Here is a 17,065-nt window from a genome sequence, read left to right on the forward strand (position 1 = left end):
TTGACGCTTTGCCAATGTATTTATAGGGTTTGCACTGGAATTACTCAAAGTATACTAATTTTATATTGTGACAAATGTCAGTTTGGTGTCTAAAAAGGCACCAGTACACTTTTCTGACAAGAAAAGGATGAAGATAACCTATGAGATTTTTCAGAAAATTTCCTTGAAACTTCTTTCGTATTTATAAATACCAAACATTTTAGATTTTCAAACTAATTAATAAATCCATTTTAAAATCACAATATTTTTAAAAACTATTTTTGCATTAACTGTGAAAACAATACAGAAAATTTCTTAAAATACAGGAAGAAAATTATCTCACAATATCCAATTACAGCGAACCATTGTAAAGGTAAGGAGAACACCATTTGCAGAATCTCTCTCAGAATAAATAAATATAATAGTGCCAAAGGAGAGACAGCTAGGTAAGAATATTCTAGTGAAATGGGATGGCATGATATTTTTAATGATTAAATTAAAAGTGTTGCCTTAGAAGCCAACAGAAGGTGAAAAATTTGAGTAGAAATTAAAGGTGTTCAGGTACAAATGAAGGTGTTATTATTCTCACATAAGGTATATTAGTTGCTAAAAGATCATTCTCGGACTTAAAATATTAGAAAAATATAAAGGTCATTAATATTTATAGTTTTCAACACTCGGCAAGATCTGTGATTCCTTTAGGTGAAAGTTGAGAATAAAGGTTTGTTTGTTTGTTTGTTTGTTTGAGACAGAATCTCACTCTGTTGCCAGGGCTGGAGCGCAGTGGCACAATCTGGGCTCACTGCAACCTTTTCCTACCAGAGAGGTTCAAGTGGTTGTCCTGTCTCAGCCTCCCGAGTAGTTGGGATTACAGGCGCCTGCCATTATGCCCAGCTAATCTTTTTTGTATTTTTAGCAGAGATGGGGTTTCACCATGTTGGCTAGGCTGATCTCGAACTCCTGACTTCGTGATTTGCCTGTCTCAGCCTCCCAAAGTGCTGGGATTGCAGGCGTTGAGCCACTGCACCTGGCGGGGAATAATGGTATTCTAATGCTTTTCCTAGATCTCCTCTATCCATAACCTATTTTCTTATTAGGAATTAATAAGGGTCAAACCATTTTTGTTCTACTTTATACATATGACAAAGACTTTGAGAGTACTTAACTATCTGATTAAATCATTCTGTACATACCACTAATCTTTTGCTTATCATGGTGTCTTCATTCTTGAGGCCCTTATTTGAATTTATCTTTTGGATGCTTGTATTTTATTTTTAAGCAATGTTTTACAATATTTTACTATAAATAATCCCACTTGTATTTAAGGGAAACCCAAAAGTTGCAGCACATATGGGCCAACAGTATAGTTGTAAATTTCTCAATAGCAAGGGAAACTGCAATGAAAATGACAACTAAGCTATCAAAACATTTAAGGTTGATCATTGTATTTGCAAGTATTAAAAAACCCTTTTTAATAGCAGAGTGTCTACTTTTATACATATTTGGGGTCCTGGCTAGTTGATTTAAAGAAATAAAACCAACTAAATTATATGTATTGAAGCATAACATAAAACTATCATACTATTTGTTGACATTATTATGTGTACAGAATATCTAAAAGCATCTATAGATAATTACTTTAGAACAAATCAGTGTTTTAAGTTTTGTTGGTGACAAGTGTAGTATCAGTTTTGATGTTTCCTTTTCGATATCTGATTTTATTTGTGTCTTCTGTTTCTTTCTTGGTTGATTTAGTTAACAACTTGGTTGACTTTACCTTTTAAAAAAACTGACTTTTCATTTTGTCCTTTCATACTAGTTTGTAAGTTTTTATTTCATTTTATTCTGCTCTGACCTTACATTTCTTTTCTAATTCTGGGTTTGGTCTGTTCCTGCTTTTCTAGTTCCATGAGGTGTATATTATTTATTTGAAATCATCATTCTACTTCTTTGATATAGGGGTTTACTCCTATAATCTTCCCTCTTAGCACTGCCTTTGCTGTATCCTATAGATTATGGTACGTTGGGTTTCAACTTTCACTTGTGGCAAGAAAGTTTATTTCCTACTTAATTTATTTCTTGACCCAGTGGTCATTCAGGAGCATGTTTTAATTTTCATGTGTATGTATGGTTTCCAAAGTTCCCCTTTTATTTGTTTATTTCCTAGAGATGGTCTATTACCCAGGCTGGAGTACAGAGCACCATCATCACTTATTCTAGCCTCAAACTCCTAGGCTCGAGCAATCCTCCCACCTCAGCCTCCCAAGGTGCTGGAATTGTAGGAGTGAGCCACTGTGTCTGGCTTGATGTCAACTTTTTTTTTTTTTTTTTAATTAATTGACTTGTTTTGTGTTGTAACATATGACCTATCCTGGAGAATGTACCACATTCTCTATCTGTATTCTATATCTGTTATATAAAATGTTTTTAATTGTCTGTTACAATTTGGGCTAATGTGCAGTTTAGATATGCTGTTTCTTTGTTAATCTTCTGTCTAGATCTAATACTGAGAGTGGGGTGCTGAAGTCCTCAACTGTTGTGTCACAGTCTCTCTCTCCCTTTAGAGTTAAATTTACAAATCTGGGTGCTCTAGTGTTGGGTGCATATATGGTTAGAATTATATATTCTTTCTGGCTTGATCCCTTTATCATTATATAATGCCCTTTATCTTTTAAAAAATATATATTTTATTGCTTTTCAGGTTTTGGGGTACATGTGAAGAACATGCAGGATTGTTGCATAGGAACATACATGGCAATGTGGTTTGCTGCCTTCCTCCCCGTCACTTATATCTGGTATATCTCCCCATGTTGTCCCTCACCAACTCCCCACATGGCAGTGCGGTTTGATGCCTTCCTCCCCATCACCTATATCTGGCATTTCTCCCCATGTGATGCTTCCCCAACTCCCCGCCTCCTGCTGTCCCTCCCCTAGTTCCCCCCTACAGACCCCAGTGTGTGATGTTTCCCTCCGTATCCATGTGCTCTCATTGTTCAATACCCGCCTATGAGTGAGAGCATGTGGTGTTTGATTTTCTGTTCTTGTATCAGTTTGCTGAGAATGATGGTTTCCGGGTTCATCCATGTCCCTACAAAGGACATGAACTCATTGTTTTTGATGGCTGCATAGTATTCCATGGTGTATTTGTGCCATATTTTCCCTATGCAGTCTATCATCGATGGGCATTTGGGTTGGCTCCAAGTCTTTGCTATTGTAAACAGTGCTGCAATGAACATTCGTGTGCATGTGTTCTGAAAATAGAACGATTTATAATCCTTTGGATATATACCCAGTAATGGGATTGCTGGGTCAAATGGAATTTCTATTTCTAGTTGCTTGAGGAATAACCACATCGCTTTGCACAATGGTTGAACTAATTTATGCTCTCACCAACAGTGTAAAAGTGTTCCTATTTTTCTACATCCTCTCCAGCATCTGTTGTCTCCAGATTTTTTTAATGATCGCCATTCTAACTGGCATGAGATGGTATCTGCAAATCTCTCCCAGTTTCTTCCCACCATCACGAAGGGACAGGCCAGGATGTCCTTTGATTTTGGGAAAATACTCAGAGCAGAACAGGAAAAAGGCTGAAGGAGGCCTCTTAGGTGCATTGGGATCCTTGAACAACTTTTTTGTCCCCTCTTCAGGAGGGATATAGGTTTTCATTTATCTTTCATAATGGACCATGTCCGCCTTTGCCATATCTTCAGATTTTCCTTTTACTTTAGCAGGCATGGTCTTCCACGTCTCTGAGCACTTCTTAGAAAATGCTGAGAAGTTGACTGAAACATCTTGGTTCTTCTTAGGCTCCTCCTGACAACTTTGCACAAAAAGTGCATATGATGACATTTTGCCTCTTGGCTTCTTAGGATCTCCTTTGCTCATGTTGAGTTATTTTTCCTTAGCGAGGCACAGAGTCACCCAGTGCCCATCTGGCTCTGGGTTGCTGATGGTGCTCACCAGCCTGGAGGGGGCACCAAGGCTCTGCTGGAGGTGCAGCTGCAGTGGTCCCAGAGTGGCACCTGCCTCAAGGCCTGTGCCTCCTCCCATTCCCTGTGCTCCAACCTCAGCAGCACTTGGAGCCTGAGCGAGTTCCCCTCCCCTCTGGGAAGCCCAGAGGCAACTGGGGAGGCCGCTGTCACAGGGGGATCTGAGCCTCACCCTTCAGAGGAGGCCACAGACAGAGAAAAGGAGATCCTGGCTCTCCATCCTGCCCTTCCCGCCCAGTGCCGGCTCCATCCTCCGCCGGCAGCGTGAGGGGGACCCCAAACCCACTAAGAGATCCTTGAGCAGCATGTCAGACATCACAGCGAGTGTGACACTTAAGCCCTGGTCCCCTGGCCTCTCTTCATCGTCCTCCTCCGACAGCATGTGGCCTTTGGGAAAGCTGGAAGGCCTCCTGGCACGGGGCTGTGGCCCGGACTTCTTTAACAGGTCTCTGGCTATCCAAGTGTCTGGCTGGAGCCCCCCAGAGGGCCCAGAGCCACAGGACAAGGGCCCAGATGGACTGTCATTTTATGGGGACAGAAGGTCTGGGGCTGTGGTGCGGAGGGTGATCTCTGGGCCTGGGTCAGCCAGGATGGAACCAAGAGAGCAAAGAGTGGAAGCTGCTGGTCTGGAGGGGGCGTGCCTGGAAGGCCAGGCCCAGCAGAAAACCTTGCTCTGCAACCAGGGGTCCACACTCCCCTCCCTGATGGACTAGAAGGCCTGCCAGTCCTTCCATGAGACCCTAGAAGCCTGGGCGAAGGGGCCAGAGGCCGAGCCCTTCTACATCCATTGCAACCTCACCCTGCCCAAGAGGGCATATCCCCATGCCCTTTGTGTGAAAGCCCAAGACATTCTTCGGCTGGTGGACCCGGCATACAAGCGGAGGCGGGAATGGTTCTGCACCTGGGTTGACCCCTTCACTCTGTGGGACCTGGACCAGGGCACTGTGCCCAATGACCAGAGGTGACGCAGAGCCAGGAGCCGGGGATGTAGTCTCCCTGGGAGCCAGGCCCAGATGGGAGTGCTCTCCCTCCTCCCACTGTCTCTTACCATTTGAGGAGAAGAGATGAGGGGCTCTCCTTCCTACACACATGATCTCACTTTCTCCCATGGAGCCCAGCAGCTCCTAAAAGTTCAGGAGAAATGCCTGCCCTCCAGCCGGCACCGAGGCCCCCACAGTAATGTGAGCATGGGAGGGGGGCTCCAAGGGTGGGGTCCAAAAGGGAGCTAGCAAGCTCTGTTCTCTGGCAACCTAGGAAGTTACTCCCTTCTTCCTTCCTTGGGGATTTAATTGGCCATCTACTATGTGCCCAGAAAACAGAACAGCAAAGCTCACTGTGCAGGGTAGTTTAGAGATGAAATGAGATAAAGCATGCCTAGCATTCAGGAGTACCGTGGCACATAGTAAGCATTTGACAAAACAGCAGTCACATCCCCTCTTCCAATGCCTGGATGGCGGCTGGGCTGCACGTCCTGCTGTGCACATTGGCAAGTGAGGCTCAGAGACATCCGATAAAGGAAAAGTGAGGGCCCCAGCCAGGCAGCCTGCATTGGAGCCCCAGCTCTGCCCCTTATCAGCTGTGTGACTTTAGACAATCTCCTGAACCTTCCTTTGGGCTGTTTCCTCATCTGTAAAATGCGGGGGCTGCACCGCCTCTCAGGCTGTCCATGGCGAGAGATGGCTTCCGTGAGTTAGTGCCCCTCAGGGGCTTAGCCAGTGTCCGTCATGTCGCAGGCATTTGAGACCGGCCCGGTACTCGTATAGTCAGTGCTGTTATTGGTTTCATCAGTTTTCCTACCAAGGCCACATTGCTAATTCACTGGCAGAGACCCTAAAGTTGGCCTCCTATGTTATATTTTGTTCCTCTTGATCTCTGGGCCTCAGTCTCCCCATCTGTAACTTGGGGGGTAGACCTAAGGCTCCTACACACACACACACACACACACACACACACACACACACTCTCTCTCTCTCTCTCTCTCTCTCTCTCTCTCTCTCCATTGAGCTCTCTATGGAGCTCAATGGATTCTTTTTCAACTTTTAATAATAGCCATTCTGATTGATGTAAGATGGTATCTCACTGTGGTTTTGATTTGCATTTCTGTAGTGATCAGTGATAGTGACCTTTCTTTCATATGCATGTTGGCTGCATGTATGACTTCTTTTGAAGAGTGTCTGTTTATGTCCTTTGCCCACTTTTTAATGGGGTTGTTTCTCTTGTAAGTTTAAGTTCTTTATAGAGGCTGAATATTTAGACCTTTGTAAGATGCACAGTTTGCAAATAGCTTCTCCTATTCTTTGTTTCTAGCGTCTCCTATTCTTTATCTGTTTATTCTGTTGATTAGTTTCTTTTGCTGTGCAGAAGCTCTTAAGTTTAATCCCACTTGTCAAATTTTGCTATTGTCGCAATAGCTTTTGGTGTTCTTGTCATAAGATCTTGGCCCATTCGTATGTCTGGGATGATAGTGCCTAGGTTGTATTCTGGGTTTAATAGTTTGGGGTTTTTCATTTAAGTCTTTAGTTCATCTTAATTTTTGCATGTGGTGTAAGGAAGGGGTCCAGCTTGAGTCTTCTGCATATGGCTAGCCAGTTATCCCAGCACGATTTATTGAATAGGGAGTCTTTTTCCCCATTGCTCATTTTTGTCAGCTTTGTCAAAGATTAGGTGGTCATAGGTGTGCAGCCTTATTTCTGGGCTCTCTATCCTGTTCCGTTGATCTACGTGCCTATTTTTATACCAGTACCATGTTTTGGTTACTGTAGCCCTGTAGTATAGTTTGAAGTTGGGTAATGGGAGTCCTCCGGCATTGTTCTTTTTGCTTAGGATTGCCTTGGTTATTTCGGCTCTCTTCTGGTTTCATGAATTTTAAAATAGTTTTTCCTAGTTCTGTGAAGAATGTTGTTGGTAGTTTGATAGGAATAGCACTGAATTTGTAAATTGCTTTGTGCAGTAGGACCATTTACATAATATTTTTTCTATGAGCATGGGATGTTTTTCCATTTATTTGATTTCTATGAGCAGTATTTCATAATTCTCATTGTAGGGATCTTTTACCTCCCTGGTTAGCTGTATTCCTAGGTATTTTTTGTGGCAATTGTGAGTGGAATTGCCTTTCTGGTTTGGTTCTGGTTTGCCTTTCTGGCTTGGCTTTTGTTGATATGTAGGAATGCTAGTGATTTTTGTACATTGATTTTTTTTTTTTTTTGTATCCTGAAACTATGAAGCTATTTATCAGCTAAAGGAGTTTTGGGCTGAAACTATGGGGTTCTCTAGGTATAGAATCATGTTGTCTACAACAGAGATAGTTTGACTTCCTCTTCCTATTTGGATGCCCTCTATTACTTTCTCTTGCCTGATTTCTCTGACTAGGACTTCCAATGTTATGTTGAATAGGAGGGGTGAAGAAGGGCATCCTTGTCTTGTGCCAGTTTTCACGAGGAATGATTCCAGCTTTTGCCCATTCAGTATAATGTTGGCGGTGGGTTTTTCATAGAAGGCTCTTATTTTGAGACACCTGGTTTTAGAGGGTTTTTGTTGTTGTTGTTGTTGTTGTTGTTGTTCTTTTTTTTGAGACAGAGTCTCTCTTTGTCTCTCAGGCTGCAGTGCAGTGGCGTGATCTTGGCTCATGACAACATCCGCCTCCTGGGTTCAAGCAATTCTCATGCCTCAGCCTTCCGAGTAGCTGGGACTACAGGCATGTGCCACCGTGCCCGGCTAATTGTTTGTATATTTAGTAAAGATGGGGTTTCACTGTGTTAGTCAGGATGGTCTTGATCTCCTGACCTTGTGATCTGCCCGCCTTGGCCTCCCAAAGTGCTGGGATTACAGGCATGAGCCACCATGCCTGGTTTTTAACATGAAGAGGTGTTGAATTTTTATGAAAAGCCTTTTAGGTGTCTATTGAGATAATCATGTGGGTTTTGTCTTTTGTTCTGTCTATGTGATGAATCACGTTTATTGATTTGTGTGTTTTGAACCAAACTTGCATCTCAAGGATGAAGCCTACCTGATCATGATATATCTGTTTTTTGACGTGCTACTGGATTTGGTTTGCCAGTATTTCATTGAGGACTTTTTGCATCAGTGTTTATCAAGGATATTGGCCCAAAGTTTTCTATTGTGTCTCTGCCACGTTTTGGTATCAGAATGATGCTAGACTCATAGATTGAGTTGGGGAAGAGACCCCCCACCCCCAATCAATTTTTAAAAATAGTTTCTGTGGGAATGGTATCAGCTTTTCTTTGTACATCTAGTAGAATTCAGCTGTGAATCTGTTAGTTCCTGGGCTTTCTTTGGTTGGTAGCTATTAATTATTCCATTTCAGAGCTTATTATTTGTCTGTTCAGGAAATCAGTTTCTTCCTGGTTCAGTCTTTGAGGGTGTATATGTCCAGGAATGTACCCATCTCTTCTAGGTTTTCTAGTTTGTGTGGTTAGAGGTGTTTATAGTGGTGTCTGGTGGTTATTTCTATGGGGTCAATGGTAACATTTCCTTCGTTATTTCAAATTGTGTTTATTCAGATCTTCTCCCTTTGCTTCTTTATTAATATAGCAAGTGGCCTATCCATCTTAAAAATTTTTCAAAAAACCAACTCCTGGATTTATGCATTAATCTTTTGAATGGTTTTTTGTGTCTTGATTTCCTCCAGTGCAGCTCTGATTTTGGTTATTTCTTGTCTCCTGTTAGCTTTGGGGTTGATTTGTTCTTCTCTTACTCTGTCAATTGTAATGTTAGATTGTTAATTTGAGATGTTTCTAACTTTTTGATGTGGGCATTTAGTGCTGCCTTAGCCGTGACCCATTCTGGTATGTTGTATCTTTGTTCTTGATAGTTTCAAAGACTTCTTGATTTTGGCCTTAATTTCATTATTTACCCAAAAGTCATTTAGGAGCATGTTGTTTAATGTCCATGTAATTGCATGGCTTTGAGTGGTTTTCTTAGTCTTGGGTTTTTATTGCACTGTGTTACAAAAGTGTGTTTGGCATGACTTTGGTTCTTTTGCATTTGCTGAGGATTGATTTTTGTCCAATATGTATTCTTTTTTGGGGTGGAGAGTTCAGTAGAGCTCTATCAGATCCATATGGTCCAACGTTGAGTTTAGGTACTGAATATCTTTCCTAATTTTCTGCCTTGATATGTCTAATACTGTTAGTGGGGTGTTGAAGTCTCCCACTATAATTGTGTGGGAGTCTGTCTCTTTACAGACCTCTGTATAGGTCTCTTGCTTTATGAATCTGGGTGCTCCTGTGTCGGGTGCATATATATGTATGATAGTTGGGGCTTGTTGTTGAATTGAACCCTTTTCCATTATGTAATGCCATTCTTTGTCCTTGTTGATCTGTTTCTAAGTTTGTTTTTTCTGAAATTAGGATTGCAATCCATGTTTATTTGTCTGTTTTGCATTTTTTGGTAGACTTTCCTCCAACCCTTTATTTTGAGCCTATGGGTGCCATTTTATATGAGACAGGTCTCTTAAAGACAGCATACTATTGGGTTTTGGTGTTTTTTTGTTTTGTTTTGATCTAGCTTGCCACCCCGTGCCTTTTAAGTAGGGCATTTAGCCCATTTACATTCAAGGTTAGTATTGATATGTGTGAATTTGATCCTGTCATTGTGTTAGCTGGTTATTATGTTGGCTTGTTTGTGCAGTTGCTTTATAGTGACACTGATATGTGTGTTAAAGTGTGTTTTTTGTATTAGCTAGTAGCAGTCTTTTCTTTCTGTATTTTGTGCTCTCTTCAAGATCTCTCATAAGACAGGTTTGGTGGTCATGAGTTCCCTCAACATTTGCTTATCTGAAAAGGATCTCATTTCTCCTTTGCTTAGGAAGCTTAGTTTGGCTGGATACAAAATTCTTAGTTGAAGGTTTTTAAAGAACGTTGAATATAGGTCCCCAGTCTCTTCTGGCTTTTAGGATTTTCAGCGAGAGGTCCACCACTAGCCTGATGGGGATCCCTTTGTAGGTGATCTGCCATTTCTTTTTAGCTGCCTTTAACATTCTTTCCTTTTTACCTTGGAATATCTGACAACTGTATGTATTGGGGACCATCTTCTTATGCAGAATCTTACAGTTCTCTGCATTTCCTGAATTTGACTGTTGACCTTTCTAGCAAGGTTGGGGGAGTTTTTACAGATGATATGCTGAAATACGTTTTCCAAGTTGTTTTCTCCTCCTCCCTTTCAGGGATGCCATTGATTCATAGATTTGGCCTCTCTACCTAATCTCATACCTCTTGAAGGTTTTGTTCATTCCTTTTTATTCTTTTATTTTTGTCTGTCTTAGTTCAGAGAACCAGTCTTCAAGTTCTGAAATTCTTTCCTCAGCTTGGTTTATTCTGCTGTTAATACTTGTGATTTTTGTATTGGGTTATTAAGCTCTGTCAGATCTGTTTTAGGTTCCTTTTTGCACTGGCTATTTTGTCCTTTAGCTCCCGTATCACTTTGTAATTCTTATTTTCCTTAGATTAGGTTTTGCCATTCTCCTGAATCTTGATTTTTGTTTCTGTCCATATTTTGAATTCTATTTCTGTCATTAAAGCCAGTTTAGTCTGGTTAAGAACTGTTACTGGAGAACTGTTGTGGTTATTTGGAGGACATACGACACTCTGGCCATTTGAGTTATCAGAGTTCTTATCTTGGTTCTTTATCATCTCTTCATATGGGTTTCCTTTAACTGCAGTGTAGATTAAATACAGCCAGTAGACTTCTTTTCTGGATGTTTTCACTGGGCCAAGGCTTTGCGCAGGGTCTTTGTTTGAAGCTGACCTTTTGTCTCTGGAGATGGGGGTATGTTAGTGAGGTATTTTTGGTGTTGAAGCTTTCAGTCGTGATCCAGAAGGCGGCACTTAGGCTTACTGGTCATTTGGTAGACTCTTGCTGAGTTGTATGGCTCCCCTGTGTTTCTTTATAGTCGCAGCTATGTTGCCTCTCAATGCTCTGAAAGTGCGGGTTCCAGGCCAAGCATGGTGGCTCACACCTGTAATCCCAGCACTTTGGGAAGCCAAGGTGGGCAGATCACGAGGTCGGGAGACTGAGACCATCCTGGCTAACACAGTGAAACTCAGTCTCTACTAAAAATAGAAAAAAAAGAAAGCTGGGCATGGTGAGACATACCTGTAATCCCAGCTACTTGGGAGGCTAAGGCAGGAGAATTGCTCTAACCTGGAAGGCGAAGGTTGCAATGAAATGAACCAAGATCACACTATTGCACCGCAGCCTGGGTGACAGAGTGAGACTCCATTTCAAAAAAAAAAAAGAGAAATGATGGGTTCCTCTCCCCCTTGAGTGCTGTCTATAGTTTATGGCTTCGCACTCCTGGTCTGCCTGCTGTGGCTCTGGAGAAATCTCAGTGTTGATGTTCCCTCCCCAACGTGGAGGCAGCAGAGGAAAGGACCTTAGTAGTAGTTATGGCCAAAGGTCTTTTGCTTGTCTCAGAGATGCAGGTGAGCAGTCACTTAGTACAGTCAGCTCAGGATGTAGGGTCTGTGCTGTGGGCCCAAGCCAGAGGTTTCCTATTCAGTGAGCAGTGGGAGTGTGTGTGGGACCTGTGGAAGATAGACTGGCCTCCTCTCCTTGGGTCAAGTGCAGCTTATTGGAAGTGTGAATGAAGCACTTAGGGCCTTTGTGCCTACATTAGTCTGAGGATAGCAAGGGTAGTTCCACTATAGAGATGGTGGCAGAGAGGCTTTCAGTTGTCTATGGAGGCTCTGTCCAGGGAGTTGCCAAGTCGCCAGTGGCTTGATAGCTGTAGTGGGGTGGGTGGGAGTTGGGGGTGGTTAGAGGCCCAGGCCTGGAGGAACTGCCCAGTGAGGAGATACTTGAATGGGCACCCACATAACAGTCTAGCCACTTTTCTGTTGCACTGCTGTGGTATGCTGGGGGCCTATTCAATCCCTAGTTGTCCTGGGTTTTCCAGTACCTGGGGGTATCACCAGTGAAGACTGCAATACAGCAAAGATGGCAGCCTGCCCCCCCCTCTGTTGCAGGGAGGTATGGACCTGTTGTCAGCCCAAGCAGACCTGAAGGAGTTGGCTGGAGACTCCAGTTGGGTCATTCCTCCCCATGAGGAGGAATCGGATTGGAGACTCAGTTAAAGCAGTTTGGGCGGGCCATGCGGTTTATGCCTGTAATCCCAGCACTTTGAGAGGATGAGGCAGGCAGATCGCTTGAGCCTAGGAGTTTGAGACCAGCCTTGGCAACATGGTGAATCCCTGCCTCTACAACAAAAAATAGAAAAATTAGGCATGGTGGTGTGTCCATAGTTCAGCTGCTTGGGAGGCTATGACAGGAAATCACTTGAGCCCGAGAGGCAGAAGTTGCAGTGAGCTGAGATGGACCCATTGCACCCCAGTTTGGGCAATGGGAGTGAAACCCTGTTTCAGAGGCAGTCTGGCTACATTTTCGTAGAGCAGTTGTGCTATGCTGGGGGTTTGCTTCAGCCCTGGACACTCCAAAGCTCAAAGACCAGAATAGCTAAGAGGCCCAAACAGCAAAGATGGTGACTCGCCCCTCCCTCTGCGACATCCATCCCAGGGAGGCGTGAAACCTCTCAGCTAATGAACACTGGTGAGGATAGCTGGAGACCCCACCTAGTGATGAGAAATGGTTTCAGAGACCCCCTTGAAAAAGCAGTTTGGCTGTGTTTTGGTAGGGTAGCTATGCTGTGCTGGGATCTACTTCAGCCCTTGGTCATATTGGACTCCCCAAAATCCAAAGAATAGAATAGCTAAGTTACTCAAGCAGCAAAGTTCGTGGCCTGCCCCCCTCTCTGGGATCTCTGTCCCAAGAAGTTTTGAAATCTCTGTTGACCAGAGAGCACTGGTGGGGGTGGCTGGAGGCCCCAGGTAGGAATGCCTGCCCAGTGAGGAGGAACAGTACTAGGGACCTGCTTAAAAAAGCAGTCTGGCCATGTTTCACAGGGTAGCTGTACTGTGTTGGGTACCGCTTCTGCCTGGTCAGAGGTTGGCTTGGACTCTCCAAAGCCTGAAGACTGTAAATGCTATCACCCAAATAGCAGATAGCAGCCCACCCCTCCTGCTGGGAGCTCCATCCCAGGGAGGCTTCAAATCTCTGTTAGCTGGAGAACACCGGTGCAGGTGGCTGGAGGCTCTGGTGATCCTCTCCAGTGAGGAGGGATTAGGGACCTGCTTAAAAAGGGAGTCTGACCACATTTAATCTAGCAGCTATGCTGCGCTGGGACATCCCTTCCACTCCTGGTCAGCTTGGACTCTCTAAAGCTTGAAGGCTGGAACAGCCCAAACAGCAAAGATAGCAGCCCGCTGCTCCCCACCAGGAGTTTTATCCTAGGGAAGTGGAATGCTGCTACCAGTGGCTGTAGCAGCATTCCTCTTGTGAGGTTTTGTGAAAGTGGGGCCTGCAGACTGTCACTGCTCAGCCCCCTGGATTCAGCCTCTTTCCTGCTGGTATGTACAGGGGTCTAACCTCCCGCTTTGCTGGAGTTGCAACTACTTTTGCTGGGAATTCTGGAGAGCCCGAGTATCTAGGCTTTCCTAGGTCTCCACATGTGCCTGAGTGGCTCTTCTGTTGAGACCATGTAGCTCTGTGTGTCAGACTGAATGTCCTGGTGAAGTGGGTACACGAGGAAATCTCCTGACTCAAGGGTTGCAAACAACCATGTGAAAAGTATGGGTTTTTGGGGTTGCACATTCACACACCACTTCCCTGGGTGAGGGAGGTTTCCTTGGCTCCATGTTGCTCCTGGGTGGACCATCATCCTGCCTCCCTTTTTCTCCATTCTCTGTGGGTCAGATTGTTTCCTTGATTAGTCCCAATGTGAGTACTTGGATGTTTCAGTTGAAGGTGCTGTGTTTACTCGCCCTTTCTGTTCCTCTCCATGAGAGCCACATACATTATCTGTTTCTAGTTGACCATCTTGGCCACCTCTAGCATGTAGAATCTTTTAAAATATATTGAGACTTGTTTTATAGCCCCAAACACAGCTGATCTTTGTTAATTTTCCATATGTTCTTAAAAAGAATGTGTATTCTGCCAGCGCAGTCAAATTAGAACTCAAGATTAAGAAACACACTCAAAACCATAGAATTACATGAAAACTGAAAAACTTGCTCCTGAATGACAAATGGATGCCCAGGAGGCAGAGGTTGCAGTGAGCTGAGATGGCGCCATTGCACTCCAGTCTGGGTAACAAGAGCGAAACTCCATCTCAAAAAAAAAAAATGAAGGCAGAAATAAAAATGTTCTTTGAAACCAATAAGAATGAAGACACAACATACCAGAATCTCTGGGACACATTTAAAACAGTGTCTAGAGGGAAATTTATAGTAATAAATGCCCACAGGAGAAGAGAGGAAAGATCTAAAATTGATACCCTATCATCAAAATTGAAAGAGCTCCAGGAACAAGATTTAAAAAACTCAAAAGCGAGCAGAAGACAAGAAATACCTAAGATCAGAGAAGAACTAAAGGAGATAGAGACACACAAAAAAAAATCCTTCAAAAAAATCAATAAATCCAGGAGCTGGGTTTTTGAAAAGATCAACAAACTAGCCAGACTAATAAAAAAGAAAAGAGAGAAGAATGGAATAGATGCGATAAAAAATGATAAAGGGGAGATCACCACTGATTCCACAGAAATACAAACTACCATCAGAGAATACTACAAACAGCTCTATGCACATAAACCAGTGAATCTGGAAGAAATGGATAAATTCCTGGACACTTGCCTCCTGCCAAGCCTAAACCAGGAAGAAGCCGAAACCCTGAACAGACCCATAACAAGGTCTGAAGTTGAGGCAGCAATTAAGAGCTTACCACCCAAAAAAAGCCCAGGTCCAGATGGGTTCACAGCTGAATTCTACCAGACATACAAAGAGGAGCTGGTACCATTTCTTCTGAAACTATTCCAAACAATACAAAAAGAGGGAATTCTTCCCAAATCATTTTATGAGACCAACATCATCCTGATTCCAAAACCTGGCAGAGACTCAACAAGAAAAGAAAACTTCAGGCCAATATCCATGATGAACATAGATGCAAAAATCTTCAATAAAATACTGACAAGCCGATTGCAACAGCACATCAAAAAGCTTATCCACCATGATCAAGTAGGCTTCATCCCGGGGATGCAAGGCTGGTTCAACATACGCAAGTCTATAAACGTAATTCACCAGATCGACAGAACCAAAGACAAAAACCACATGATTATCTCAACTGATGCAGAGAAGGTCTTTGACAAAATTCAACAGCCCTTTATGCTAAAAACACTCAATAAGCTAGGTATCAATGGAACGTATCCCAAAATAATAAAAGCTATTTATGACAAACCCACAGCCAATATCTTATTGAATGGGCAAAAACTGGAAGCATTCCCTTTGAAATCTGGCATTAGACAAGGATGCCCTCTCTCACCACTCCTATTCAATATGGTATTGGAAGTTCTAGACAGAGCAATCAGGTAAGAAAAAGAAATAAAGCGTATTCAGTTAGGAAAGGAGGAAGTCAAATTGTCTCTATTTGCAGACAACATGATTGTATATCTAGAAGACCCCATCGTCTCAGCCCAAAATCTCCTGAAACTAATAAGCAACTTCAGCAAAGTCTCAGGATACAAAATCAATGTTCAGAAATCACAAGCATTCCTATATACCAATAACAAACAGCCAAATCATGAGTGAACTCCCATTCACAATTGCTACAAAGAGAATAAAATACCTAGGAATACAACTAACAAGGGATGTAAAGGACCTCTTCGAGGACAATTACAAACCACTGCTCAAGGAAATAAGAGAGAACACAGACAGATGGAAAAACATCCCATGCTCATGGTTAGGAAGAATCAATATGGTGAAAATGGCCATACTGCCCAAAGTAATTTACAGATTGAATGCTATCCCCATCAGCTACCATTGACCTTCTTCACAGAACTGGAAAAAACCACTTTAAACTTCATATGGAACCAAAAGAGAGCCCACATAGCCAAGACAATCCTAAGCAAAAGGAACAAAGCTGGAGGCATCATGCTACCAGACTACAAGGCTATACTAATCAAAACAGCATGGTACCGGTACCAAAACAGAGATACAGACCAATGGAACAGAACAGAGGTCCCAGAAGCAATGCCACACATCTACAACCATCTGATCTTTGACAAACCTGACATAAACAAGCAATGGGGAAAGGATTTGCTGTTCAATAAATGGTGTTGGGGAAACTGGCTAGCCATGTGCAGAAAGCTGAAACTGGACCTCTTACTTAGACCTTACGCTAAAATTAAACAGATTAAAGATTTCAACATAAGACCTAACACCATAAAAACCCTAGATGAATACCTAGGCAATACCATTCAGGATGTAGGCATAGGCAAGGATTTCATGACTAAAACAGCAAAAGCCACAGCAACAAAAGCCAAAATAGACAAACAGGGTCTAATTAAACTCCAGAACTTCTGCACAGCAAAAGAAACAATCATTAGAGTGAACGCAACCAATAGAATGAGAAAAATTTTTGCAATCTACCCATCTGATAAAGGGCTAATATCCAGAATCTACAAAGGACTAAAGCAGATTTACAAGAAAAAAACAAGCCCATTCAAAAGTGGGCGAAGGATATGAACAGACACTTTACAAAAGAAGACATACATGAGGCCAACAAACATAAGAAAAAATGCTCATTATTACTGGTCATTAGAGAAATGCAAATCAAAACCACATGGAGATAACATCTCATGCCAGTTAGAATGGTGATCATTAAAAAATCTGGAGACAACAGATGCTGGAGAAGATGTGGAGGAGAAGGAATACTTTGACAATGTTGGTGGGAGTGTAAATCAGTTCAACCCTTGTGGAAGACAGTGTGGCAATTCCTCAAGGATCTAGAACCAGAGACTCCATTTGACCCAGCAATCTCATTACTGGGTATACACCCAAAGGATTAAAAATTGTTCTATAAAGACACATGCACATGTATGTTCACTGCAGCACTATTTACAATAACAAAGAGCTGGAACCAGCCTAAATGCCCATCAATGATAGACTAGACAAAGAAAATGTGGCACATATACACCATGGAGTACTATGCAGCCATAACAAACGATGAGTTAGTGTCCTTTTTTTTTTTTT

This window comes from Cebus imitator, unplaced genomic scaffold (assembly GCF_001604975.1).
Source record: "Cebus imitator isolate Cc_AM_T3 unplaced genomic scaffold, Cebus_imitator-1.0 Scaffold358, whole genome shotgun sequence".
Lineage (NCBI taxonomy): Eukaryota > Metazoa > Chordata > Mammalia > Primates > Cebidae > Cebus > Cebus imitator.